Source organism: Ptychodera flava, chromosome 18, assembly GCF_041260155.1.
Source record: "Ptychodera flava strain L36383 chromosome 18, AS_Pfla_20210202, whole genome shotgun sequence".
Classification (NCBI taxonomy): Eukaryota; Metazoa; Hemichordata; class Enteropneusta; family Ptychoderidae; genus Ptychodera; species Ptychodera flava.
Window position 1 is genome coordinate 14,446,332 of NC_091945.1, and position 10,727 is coordinate 14,457,058.

The 10,727-nt window shown below is 36.9% G+C and overlaps 1 protein-coding gene across 1 annotated transcript in view; it reads left to right on the forward strand.

Annotated features, from left to right (window-relative positions):
* LOC139116934 (fibropellin-1-like) overlaps positions 1-5,209 on the forward strand; it is a 62,350-nt gene extending 57,141 nt beyond the window's left edge. The window contains exons 24-26 of the mRNA XM_070679669.1: positions 1,365-1,493; positions 1,892-1,990; positions 2,445-5,209. The gene's annotated coding sequence lies outside the window, so the exon portion shown is untranslated. The remainder of the gene's footprint in view (positions 1-1,364; positions 1,494-1,891; positions 1,991-2,444) is intronic.
* Positions 5,210-10,727: the final 5,518 nt, after the last annotated feature.

Consider the following 10,727-nt stretch of genomic DNA (forward strand, 5'->3'; position numbering starts at 1 on the left):
CCTCAAATTAACTTTCGTCCATCCTCTTACCACATTGAGAATAAAGATCTGGGGTAACTGTGCAAAATTTGGTACAAGAGGTACCTTAGATTTCCCGATATTTGAAATTCAAAATGGCCGCCATCCCTGTGTTAACTTTATGGAAAAATAAAATTTTCGATTTCCGAAAAAAACTAAGATTGTGAGCACTTTTATTTCGCGAAAAGCTTTAAAATGAGCCCCCACAAGTGGTAGATCAAACGAGAATTGATAAATTGAGAATTACAAGGAACACATGGTAGTAGTGCAAAACACCAATCAACTTTATATATTCATATTCCTGGGTTAATAGGCAATCGTTGTTAGAATTTCTGGCTACAGAATATGAATTTTTAAACGTTTCAGGTCAGAATTTGAATATAATTTTATACAGAGTTGGCAACAAACCACCTCAGCGACTGATGTACCTCTCGGGTTTGACCTTTTAATTCAATATTATAGCACTAGTGCGCATGTGTCGGGAACTGGTTAAAATCTTGTGGTATACCCGTCGCTAGGGTAGTTTATTGCTTACGTGAAAATTCTACATCGATGAGATAATGCATTCCTACATTACCTGAAAGAAGTGCTGCATTACAAATACTTTAATCGAGGGCTTTCTTTGTTGGATCAACCGATTTCATTTAAGGTGTAGTGTGCGCCTCGCAAGTGAGAAACTTAAACTTTCCCTCAAAATTTGCTAAATGAAACCAACCATTCTCTACAAAATCAACAATAGAAATCCGGGACACCGTGCAAAATTACGAACTAGAGAAACAAATTACCAACATTACATAATATTTGAAATTCAAAATGGCCGCCATCCCTTCGTTAAATGTATGGGAAAAAATAAAGTTTTGATTTTCGAAAAACCAAGATGGTGAAAGCTTTTCTTAGCTTTAAAATGAGCCCCCATCAATGGTAGATCAGAAAAGAATTGTAGAAAATTTTGAACCAAAACGTCTGTCCCCGAGGCGCCTTTTACCTTAAGCTTCTCATCTGTTATACAAAAACGTTTTTATGTTAGCTTTCTCTTCCACACTGTAAACACCAACAATGCAAGGCCTTCGTATTGTCATGATATGATTATTACCTGGTATATATGTTTTCCCCTTTTTTTCTCTGACCGTGCCAGGGATAGCGCATCGTTGCAGTTTCATAAATGCGTTCGCTAATGTTAGTTGCAGACATTTGTGCCCTCTGTGATTAGTATGGAACACAGGACGCACTAAGAGCAATACGTCATACATGACGAGGATTTGTTCAAGACTATATATAATAAGTCACAACATTTATTTACCGACTGTTTTCTGTTTTACCTTTATGTCTTTTCACTTATTCCTTAGAAGGAAGCTCCATTTAAATCACAAGATTTGGATAGCCAAATGATCAGTGACCCCCTAGCCCCCAGCGATACGTTTATTCGCCCTTACGTCGCTACCGGAGACGAGGCTAAAAGACTGTATCTCGAAGGGGTGAGTCAAATGAAGCATGTGCATACGAAAGTCGCAATCGCTTGATGCCCAGGCAAAATATAAACAAATAGGCTTTTCCGGTAACCCAACATACCTTATTTAAAACCCATCGACGGTAAACTGTTTTTGCCATTTTCATAATCGCCGATGATTTTGCCGAATTTAGCTTCTCATTGATTGTCACACTCAAATAAAAATAGAAAATGAAAAAAGTTCCCGACTGCCCTACCTTTTTTTTCGAAGGCTTGTATCGGAAACCCACAATATTTTTCTGTGCCTTACGGGTAGGGAAGCAGCCATGACAGACTTCGTTTTACCTTATAAACTGCTATTTTTGATATTTAGTTAGCCTAAACGGCAATTATGGTGTTTTAATACTGTTTTATACAATGTTACAGAAACTACGGAATGACGTCCCTGACCGTGACTATCCGAACGCTGAATACTATCAATCACAAGCAAGGGCTGGTCTGAAATCAGGCAACCAAGAAAGACGAGTGAGTAGATAACACCTCTTTGTTGAATAAATAACACAAGTGTCGGCGATTTATGTTAGGCAGTACGAGAACATGGGTAATGAAACGTTTCTGGTATATCTGGGCATAGACATTCGAAAGTGTGACTGTACTCGTGCCCACTTCATACTAGAGAGGAACAATGATTGGCTTGGGATTATGAAATATGAGAAGGCCTGAACATAGAAGTGAAAGCGGCGAACGTTCATTGCGTTTCAACAAAGTCGGCGGACGTTTGTATGTATGTATGTATGTATGTATGTATGTATGTATGTATGTATGCATGCATGTATGTATGCATGCATGCATGCATGTATGTATGTATGTATGCGCGCGGTGTATTTAACACATAAAGACACATAAATGTATTCAGTAATTTACGGAACGAAAGACAGATATCACAATATATAATTCGTTTTGTGTTTCATTCATACAGAAAGGCGTCCCCGATCGTGACTATCCTGACGCAGAAGTCGACCTCAGTGACGTGTCATTCAATATTCCCAGAGCCGCAATAAGTGTATATCCTCTTCAAAGTACCGGTTTGTAAACCCGTAGAGCCACACTGCGAGTTTGCGGCTTGATGTCTCCGAATAACCCAATACGTACGCGTAATCATATATTTAATACTAACATATCCAATAAAATTCATTAAGTTGTAACTTTTCCAAATCACTTTATGGCACCCCTTTAAGATGTCAAATCAAACAATTTAAATGGGGGTTTACGTCGGCGAATGGCCAATCCCATAATTAATAAATCACTTTATTCTGAGGGTCGGGGGTTTTTTAAGTCTTAGAATTGGATAGTATGGGTTATTTTTTGTGTCCAAAAATGTTTATTTTACAGAATCAGAGAACTAACTAAATGTGCGGTATCATTACTGTTAATGGACAGTTGCTTTGATGGTAGGGCGTAATTCTTTCAGAGAAGGCACATGTTGAGGGCGCTGAATAATCAGGATTGAACAAACATGCGTTGATTGATACAGACATGACTGACGTGTGAGGGCGTTAAGATGGGAAACACGGAGGGAGTTTATCAAAAACCTTTCGTATCCAAGATTCTGTTTAATGCCATTGTTTGTTGTACACTTTTGCATCGGGAAGTTGATTTATTATTTATGATTTGCCTAAACAGTTCTACCAGTGTGAGATTATATTTTCATATTGTTACATATTGTATACTGCGCATGCGCACGGGACTTTAGTGTCACCAAACAACTTTGTATCCATGTAATATATTATCTCAGTAAGCAGAATTATGAAATTGATCTGAATTGTTTAACTTACTTGAGAGGATATGATATCTTTCACGATGTAGTAACCATTATAATCAGAAAACGGAATCATATTTCAAAAAATTATAAATCGATCCTTTACATTGTATCCGAAAGTAAAATGGGATGCGACAACACGGTAATTAGAAAAAAAGTATGACTTTTTTCATCATTGCAGTTACAAGAACAATCAAATTTATAGTAACTTTTACAATTAAATAAATTATTCATTGCCATTTTCAAATTTTGTATAAAAGATTTCATAAACCTAGGTGTACGTGCATTATAACATGCCCATTTAAGTCTTGAATAGGACGTTTGTGATTTCGGGTGAACTGGACGAGAAATATATTATATACCCTCTCCAAATAACCCAATACAATTATTTTCAAGTTCAATACTGTGTTTTAAAATATCAGCATTAACAGCTACGTATTTCTTATGGGTTTAACATATCACTGGATTTTCAATTTTTTCATTGTGTCTATAGAACACTATGCGAAATTGGTTTTCGTTCTTAGATTTTGGATTTTTCATGGTGTAAACAGAAAGTTATGACAATGTTTTTCATTTCTTAATCAAAATTGACAATTGCATATACATCGTTTCCTTTCCGGTTACACAAAAACCTGCGAAACTAAGATGCAAGTATATTACCATGTATTTGAGTGAATTTCAAATCAGCTTGGAATTAAATTGTTGCAAAATCTACCAAAGGAGAACGTTTGCAATGGATGTAGTTGGCGTTATTTCCTATCGCCAGAAACTTTTTTTGCTAATCACCAAAGTACGTTGTAATTCCAAGCTATAATTTCACTGTATTTTTGAGAAGGTTGTCAGTCGTCCAAGTTGTAATAATGTAGAAATTATGAATCTGGAGCAATGGAATCGCATTAATGTTGAGTGGCAAAATATCGCATACTTTCGCTGACACATCATCAAGACGACTGGTCGTCTGGCTGCAAAATTCCATCGACCTGTGGAGATGAATCGTCACAGGTACGAATTGAGTTTAATCTTCGAGGAATCTTCTAAATGGTCCAAACCCATAATTTCTATTACATATGACGACTTGCTGAGTTTAAAGTAGTATGCATCTCAAAAGTAAAAGACCTACACTGTTGCTCAAACTTTTCTCAATGAAACTTTCAACTATTCTTTTTTCCAAATCAAGAGTAAAAATCAGGGGTGGCAGTGAACAGTCTGGTTGATATACTAGAGAAGAAAATTGCCTATCAGTAACATTCACAGATATTTGAAATCCAAAATGGCCGCCATGTTCCCTATGTCAACTCAGTTGGAAAAATACAATTTCTGATTTTCGAAAACGAAAAGGTGAAAATTTTTCTTACTCAAAAGCCTTGAAATAATCCCCCACAAGTAGACCAGAGGAGAATTTGAAAATTAAGAGTCCGAATGATCTGTACCGAAGGCGCATTCTACCTTTTGGTAGAGAAAATGCGCTATTTTGCCACATTAATTATCGGACTTTAAGGGGATGAAATTATATCGGCTCTGAAAACGAAACAACTGACATGGCACATTTTCATCAATTCTTGTGATTGGTTCTTGCTAAGTCGAGGATGATCTCACCAATAGTTTAGCTAAATAGATATTTACCATTTTGATGAGCATGCTCCTTCTTGTGTACTATTCAGACTTCATTCGGTTCATACACGTCGACAAATACTACAAGGAGCAAAATCTTTTACAGCTTCTTCTTCGGGTAACTGTGAAACTTAGAGCAGAGTGTCTGTTGGTGAATACAGATAGCAGTGTTGTCATCTGACAGACACTATTCCCTGTATAGAAAGGTTAAGAGCAATTAAAATTTCACAAGTCTATGCAAAATTGATTTTACCTCACTGATAATCAAATTATTTAATTATGAAAATAAATATACATATTTTATATAACAAAAATGTTGTTGATTCGTTTCATTTCTGAATTTTATAACCAGTAGTGATGAATGTTGCGTACTACTAAAAGTTATGATCTCGGTTGGCAGTGGTCGGTTATATCATTTCTACAAATCGAATGTTACGAATGAACATAAAGGCACACCATCGGTGAAGTTTATTTTGATTTTCATTGTCTAGATGGAGTGGAGAATAATGGCGAAGGCTTGTTGAGACCATCGCCTATGGAATTGAGTATAAGCGACCGCAACCTCGACAGGGTCTCTTCGCAAAGACCTTTGACCGGAGTAGTGCATTGCGAAAAAAAATGACTATGTCTGCCATTTTAGCGTCATGCTCATGATACAAAAATCAAATCCGAGTAAATTAACTTTAGAGGACAAAGTGTGAAATATTTGACCCCATGATCGCAAATGGCGCGGCCAGATTACAAATTTATAGTTCGTTGTGATCTACTTCGTGTTTTCGACTCTTATCTTTTCCTATTAGTAGATACTTTACAGTGTTGAAACTTTCTCAAATCTGTAAACAGCATACGAGGCCGCCGTATTTGATCCAAAAAGAATCGGTTTTATAATAGTTTAACATTGAATATGGCAAAAAGCCGGATACTCATTTTAGTACTTTTGAAAATCCTGACACCGAAGCATTTATAGTTATTGAATGACGTAAGCGCAATCACTTATTCTCATGCAAAGTTTATGTTTGACAATTAATTAAAGAGATAGTCCACCCTGCCTTTCAAAGTTGAAGAAGATTATTTTTGTAACATTTATGATGAAAAGATGAGAAATATGCTGTTTATTCTCCTACAAGTTAATGTTTTATTAACTGTTGTGTATGACGCCATTTCGCGGTATGGAAGCGCCACCTATCGGAATTCCTCAGAGAGGCCTCACCTTTGATGACGTATTTTCGTGTTTGGTTGAGGAAGTTAGGGGTATCGCTAGGGGGTCTGATCTACCGTACATTTGTATTGAGCTGCAACGCTAATGATACATCAGGCCTTCAACCTTATAACTTTGAACCAGAATTCAGCGATTCCGAACTCCAGGGGAAAACTTAATGAAAAAGCTCAAAATCTGAAAGCAACGACCTCACGACCAGTCGTTGAGAAAAATGTCAGGAAAAATTCAGCGCTTTGCAGCTACGTCATGGCAACCGGTCGTGGAAAGAAAAATACAGAAAAAGTCAAAAAGCTGAAAGTCACGACCTCACTACCAGTCGTGGAGAAAAATATCGGCAGAAATTCAAACTTTATAGCCAGGACCTGGCAACCGGTCGTGGAAAGAAAAATACAGAAAAAGTCAAAAAGCTGAAAGTCACGACCTCACTACCAGTCGTGGAGAAAAATGCCGGGGAAAATACAATACCTTGCAGTCATGACATGTCGACGTGTCGTGGAAGGAAAGAACATTAAGCCACTACCTCACGATGGGTCGTGGAGAAAAACGTCGGGAAAAATAGAATTACATTGATTCGAGTTTCGTGTATCATCGGTGATACATTATTACAGAGACGTGAGTTTCGTGTATCACCATTGATATATTATTACAGTGATGTGAGTTTCGTGTATCATGGCTGATATGATACATGCTTATGTATCATATATTCTAAGGGTGACAGTGGTGAATCTTGCCAAGGGTATCGCTTATACAAACATATGACGGTTTTACAACCATTTTCAGTAATAGAGCGCGAAGCTGCCGCAGTGAACTGCAATAAAACTGCTTACACTAATTAGTTTCAGCTGTAGCCGTGGCCACTTTGGTGTTGAACAAGGCTACTTGATACAGACAAAAGTCAGCTTGTACAAAGGCAAAACTAGCTCTGTATGAGGCTCGGGTTGTAAATGAGAGTTTACGATTGGCACCCTGTGTTCAAGATTAAGATACAATGTAACATTACCATGCACTGGAACATGTACAAATCTTTTTTATTTCAACTTCCCAGACAAACTGTCTGCATGGGACATACAATGTTGTCGACTTTGCCAGCTGGCGCTGGCTACAGCTAAAACTAATTAGTGTGATCAGTTTATTGCAGTTCACTGCAGTGGATTCGCGCTCTATTACTGAAAATGCCATTAAGCAATTCTAAGCAAATAATATTTCTAATTTGCGTATTATTAATTTTGACAATTAAATGTTATATTGTAAAGGACCTGACCGAATATATGTAACTTGCCATGTATATTGATGATACAGTGATGAAACAATTATGGTGAAAAATATTTAGCAGTTTCGTGTCATTATCTTGCTTACTTGTATAGTTCAATGAAAGTTATTAGGTTATTAGTTATTAGGTGAATATGATACAATTATTTCTCAGACAATATGCGGGGAAACTGAAAGACATACCTCTGTCTTATTCTAAATAATAGGGGATTTTCATATTCAGCAACTTTCACAATGTTGGATGTCTATCTGAAAGACATTATCAAAGTTTGTTGAAACTTGCCCCATTCAAACAAAACAGACATAAAAGGGAGTGAAAAATTTGCTGGTCAATGTCTGCTAACCAGGAATTTACTTGGCGAGCGATATTATAATTGAAGCTTGCATCAATATAATCTCACCGACTCGATGGAGTTTTGTAGATGATCTGATATTGCTCAATAGAAACGTACGCCCGAAATGAAAGATACATTGTAGTTTACTGCCAAATAATTGATAATTTGCATATTCAACGAACATATAAAAGTTTGCTTTAATACCTGGTGGGCTGTCTGAAATTTGACAGTCATTGCTGGTGATATTGATCATAACAAGAATGTGCATATTGTCGCTGAAAACGACATGTAAATTTACAGGAAATCTGTGCTCATATTATATTGACACAAGGGATCAATTTCAGTTCACATCTGGTATTTAAAGGCGGCTGTACACTTCGTCTGTCAAATGGCAGCCACTTGCTACTAAACAAACTGTCAAGCGCGAATGTTCCGCGAAATCAGGGTTGTTCAACGTGTGTTGCCTTGAATGTTTCTGAATCGGTTGCCATCTTTAGGCAGCGTGATAATTCCGAAAAGCTAATCCAAACATAGCTACAAACATGTTATTTTGTTTTCTCTGTTCGTTCGTTGTTTAGGAAATTCAAGTTTAGAGAGTGTTGCATATCGATTTTTTGTAACAGCATTCAATCTCCTATTTCGCATTCGTGATCACGGTCGTCCAATCGTTTTCATACACATTTTGTTTGTTTGTTTGTTTGTTTGTTTGTTTGTTTGTTCGTCTCAATTTTTAAACACGGGTCGATGGTCTGTCAAACATCAAAGAGTTATTTGAGAATTAAAAAGAGTAATGCACAATATCGATACCATTAGATCAATGTTGTACACATCAGCTTTTGACCAGACGTGTCTGGAGCTAATGTGTTCATGTGAACTGTTCAGTATCTTGCAAATGTTCTTATTCACACCTATAAAATACAGTCATTTGCAGCTCCGCGACTGCGCACAGAGGGAACACCGACATATAACAAACAGAGGCTTGCCATACACAGAGTCAATTATTTTCAATCACCATTAGCATCCAATTTGGTCTCAATTAATGCTGCTCGGTCGATGAAGCGTATTGCTATAGCAACGCGCTGCGCTATTGTAGTTTTGCGGAGCTACACTGACAACAGCTTGTTGTGCAGAGGTGACATGAGGTCACTGCTTTCGTCTTTGTATGGGCGCACTTCGCCATATGACACACATGTATACAATGTCTGTGTTGCATTAAGTATTATACGGGATTCTTTTGTGTCAACTTGCTGCTGTTATAAGGTGTGTACAGAACTGCATATGTTTACGCCATCAAATTTAGAAGATAGTCGACAATGCAAGTTGGCCTTACCTAAGCTCACCAAGCGGTCTCCGGGCTCTAATCCTTAAAAATGTCTTGCGCAATACAAAGCTACGGATAAGGAAAGATACATTCTAAAGAAAACGACCCGCTACGATAGAGTAAACGCCTCATTGTTTGTTAACGAAGGCTAACACATGAAACTGGAACGGATGGAAATCTTGGTGATCGCATCCTATTTCCTCGTCGTTCTTGGCGCTGCCAATTGTGAAGGTGAGTTTGCATATAAATTCAACGTGCTCAGGAGTGGTAAAAGTACTTGTCCGTCCACGAGCGTTCCTCTGACAACAACAGAGGCGGGAGATTCCGTTTATGACACATTCTTTACCGCTTTTAAAATCAACCTTAATAAAGGCCACCTTGATGCATCCGGTATTGCTCCATGCTAGCAGGGAAACATAGCTTAACTGATCAAAATGTGTGTCTGCGTGTGTCTGTGTGTGTCTGTGTGTGTGTCTGTGTGTGTCTGTGCCTCTGTGTGTGTGTAACACGACTCGACTGGAATCTAATTTGGAATAATTGGATTATGAAGTGATGTCGCTTTTATGAGTAATTTGTAATATGAAGATCCAATTTTTCTAAATTAGTTCCAATTGTGATATATATATATATATATATATATATATATATATATATATATATATATATATACACATATATATTATTGAAGGAATTTGCGCGTATGTTGTATATATATATATATATATATATATATATATATATATATATATATATATATATATATATATATATATATATATATATATATATGTATATATTACCAGGCGTTTATCTTGTTGGAGATACTCTACAGTCTGTTTCATGCGCTGGACAATCATCAGGAATGATTTTGGCGGGTTTTATTACGTATATATATAGGTCCAGGTGTATATTGCAAATGAGGCGGTTGTCTTTAAGTAGCCGACATTGTTTTTCCTCGGTATTTGGCTGCCTCACGTCCTCAGTAGTCTTCAACGCCACCGTCACTACAAGCAATAATGCAAAGCACTACATAGGACTTACGGACTCAGCCTTTAAAACAAATACATACATACCACAAATACACTTTCAAAACATCAAAACACAGGAACAGCACGGAACTCTAAAGATATATATGGACCCTGAAGGACAACAACACAAAATCCAACATCACATGGTCTATCATTGACAGAGCCCAGCCTTACTCAACCAAAACAAAACGCTGCAACCTCTGCACCACGGAGAAATTTCATATTATCCACTCAGACAAGTCAACACTGCTAAACAAACGTACAGAATTTCTTTCGAAATGTAGACACAGAAGCAAATTCCTTCTCATTAACACTTGAACGCGTAAGACAACTGCCTCATTTACACACACACACACATATATATATATATATATGTATATATATATATATATATATATATATATATATATTATATATATATATATATATATATATATATAATATATATATATATATATACGAAGTATGCGGTTCGACTTGTCCGATACAAAGTGCTCAGTACAAAAGTAGAGCGAGATATATAAGGGATGCTGGAGAATTGATTTTACAATGTCATCTCTACAACGTTGTTTCGTGAGTCGCGAAACTCACTCATCAGGAGACTAGACTGTCTAGTCTCCTGATGAGTGAGTTTCGCGACTCACGAAACAACGTTGTAGA